Source organism: Xenopus laevis, chromosome 9_10S, assembly GCF_017654675.1.
Source record: "Xenopus laevis strain J_2021 chromosome 9_10S, Xenopus_laevis_v10.1, whole genome shotgun sequence".
Taxonomy (NCBI): domain Eukaryota; kingdom Metazoa; phylum Chordata; class Amphibia; order Anura; family Pipidae; genus Xenopus; species Xenopus laevis.
The window spans coordinates 62,574,523-62,577,930 of NC_054388.1; positions in this window are offsets into that span (position 1 = coordinate 62,574,523).

Here is a 3,408-nt window from a genome sequence, read left to right on the forward strand (position 1 = left end):
ATATATATATATATATATATATACATACACAAGCATAAAGGGAGCTTCTTTGAGGTTTCCCACTGTATCCCTAACTTTAAAGTTTAAAGTTGATCCCCAGGCCGATCATAATATGGTTTAAAGACACCAATTGAAAGAGTGCCTCAACAATATATGGATGTGTTCTAACCATTTTGCCCTACTCCCACCTACAATCAATCATATTTCAGCATTCCAGAAGTTATGACCAAATGCTACACTACTGGTCTCATTTACAATGCCCCACACAGTGTGCAAAGTGCAAAAAAAGCCACAATTGTTCCTTTTTTGCCCTTTGCACACTGTGGGCATGCTACAGTATGTTCTGAATTTATAATCAGCTGTATAGGTACAGGTACTGTATCTTACTGAAGCCCAAGAGAGGTGTGGGAGAAGCTGGTGTTGCCATGCCAGACGCGGGCCTGCCAGTGAGCTGAAGTGATGTCACATCTGAAGCGTTTCGCTCCAATCAGCTTCTAGCTTCTCCCACGACCCTCTTGAAAAAGGCTTTTCAGAAAGCTCTGAACTAAAGCAAGTGAGTTGAGAAGCACACATTATGTTTTTACTTAAATAACTACCAGGAGAGGGCTTCCCGTGAGACACATTGATGCACCTTTTTTAGAAGACAAATTCAGCCTTCCAAATTTGAACAGTTACATTTGTTGGTGGGTACCTGTATTGCCTGGACAACACTGCTGCAGCTTAGTTTACTATGTTTAAATATTGGGCCTTTGCTCAACATGAGCATAATAAATAAAAAAGCATTTGCTTATTATTTAAATTAAAAAAAATATTTTCTAAATGTTATGCAATTAAAAAAACACAATTGGAAAAATAATTTTGTTCCCTGGCCCCATCAATAGTAAACAGGGTAAATTAATGAAATTCACATAAATGAGCTCTGAGAAAACTGAGAAACATATGGAAGGGCCTGATGGGCTGTTGTCTTTTTATCCCATATAGACTACATATTCTTCAATTTGCGTAACACTGCCCATTGCTGCCATTAATTGCTGCCATTGCTGCCATTAACCCTGACTGATTTAAGTAATGCAGCCAAGCAGCTTAAAATTATAGAATATTAAAAAAATAAGGATTACACAAATATAAAAAAAATTACAAAATGTAATATTAAAATATATATATGAAATATATATTGTTATAAATATGTTTAATTAAATATACACAAAAATGAAACTATATATTCATATAAAGTAATATATATTTGATAAAAATATACGTCATATAAAAATATAAAATATATATATAATTAGATTATAGTAGAATTTTGCAGCTATATAGTGCTCCCTGTTTATTCTGCACTGACGCCTGCCCTCCGTTATAGCATATTGTCTTTTGGCAAATGTTCATTAGATGGAATCAGTTTGGTTGACACCATTAGCTTTGTTATGATATCAGCTTTCAATACTTTTTCAAGTAGGCAGTATATTGAGAGAACACTTTTCAGTTTTCCGGTTCAATTTTAATAGCTTGGAAATCTTCTTCAGGGTTTGGGTGACATTATTGATAGTGATATTCTTTGAGATGTCCAGATGGTATGTATGTACTATGTATGTTTGTATGTATGTATATTTTTATTTGTATAGCGCTCCTTGAGGGCAAAGCACTGTACAGCAAAACAATAAATTAGTAGTAACAAACAAGGGGTCACTGCATTAATAAGTTACAATAAGTGCATTATTAGAAATACAATTCACATACACATAAAAAATAATTACAATAAAGATTAAGTGCACAGTTTCAAGGAGACAACATGATGGAGGACCCCACCTCGTGGGGCTTACAGTGTAAATGGATGGATGGTAACCCTGAAGTCTTGTCCTACACGTGGAGGGTGTTACTTCTCTTCTGAAAGCTCTTTATTGGTAGTATAGGGACACTTGGTATCCTCCTTGATGGTAGAGAACAGCTCCTGGTTTATTAAACCTGTCTCTGTAGAACATAAAATACATTATACATTAACCTCAATAGGGTTGAAGGTTATATTCTGTGTACTGAGGGCTATGGTGAACCCTGACCCCCACACCTTAGTATGGTTTGTATACCAAATGTGGTTTTCTATAAATTGTGTACTGGCAAAGCTGATTGGTTCAGTGATCTAACTAGAAGATACCGGCCCCCAGAGAAAAAATGTTGGCCCCCTAAATTTTGGGAGTAATTCATCTACAGGGTCTAATTACACTTATTGTACTGTTCTGCGATAAACTTAGTAACAGTTTATTGTATTGGGCTGTAGTTGAGTGGTTGCTAGAACATGAATTTTGAAGACTTAGTTCAAGGTGCTAAGCAAGGTCATGATGCAGAATTTCTGCAGCATGACCAAGGAGGTTCTTGCCACATAGCTGTGCCTTGCAACTCTACTGTGTACCTAGTTACAGCAAGTTACTCTCTATAGCTTACAGTACTCACACATAATATAGTTCCCAGAACATCCTTTAGAGGGCAGAGTTTAACTGATGTACCAGGTACACCTGTTCCTTCAATGTAATGGGTTCCTAAGATGGTGGGTTAGTGATGTGCATAAATGGTATTTTCTTACCCATACCTGACCCTATCCCACCCCTTCTCAAACCAGGAGTCCCACCCCTCAGAGATGATCATTGAGGAGTGGACCCTCCAGTGGCTTTGTCAGCAGAGTGTTCTGGGAAGGTAAGAGAGGTTAAGAGCAGGGAGAGGCCTTGTGAATATTCCCCTGTAGCTAGGGTGTTACCCTCAGGGTTCAAAGTTTCAAGTCAAATGACATACTGCTATATTCAATGTCTTCAAGGTAGTAACTCAATGGACACATCTTGCTGTAGTTAAAGACTGTTCACTAAATAAGCCCTCACCACCTTGTTCCCTTAAAGCAGAGTTTACTAAAAGGTGGGATGCCTGTTATTACTGGATGGCCTATCTTCCTATATCTCTAACCTTGTTGGGACCTAACTAAAGGTTGGACCACACGATGGGGCTTGAGCCTATATGTTATGAAAAACTGTGTTCAGAATAAATACACTCAGAAACGAACCTGTACACTGGCTAGCTCCTCATTCATGGGGGTCTCTGGCCTTCTTCCTCAGACTCTGAGACACCCCATTATATTAGACATGTGCTTAAAATGCCAGTTGAGTTTACTAAAAACTGATTGTTTCCCTTTAACCACATTAGGAGGAAGCTAGTGAAAGAGATCTGTGATATCCATGGGATACATTTCCCATCATTGTCTCATGGAGATCTCACAACATTCTGTATTGGGTCTCGCGTCACTTTTGCAATATTCTCTTTTGGGAATTAGACCTTCGTTGTTATTGTAATATGAACCATTCATTTGTCGTTGGATTCAATTGCCATAATTAAATGTTTTCATTATGAGAAAATAAAAAGCCAAAG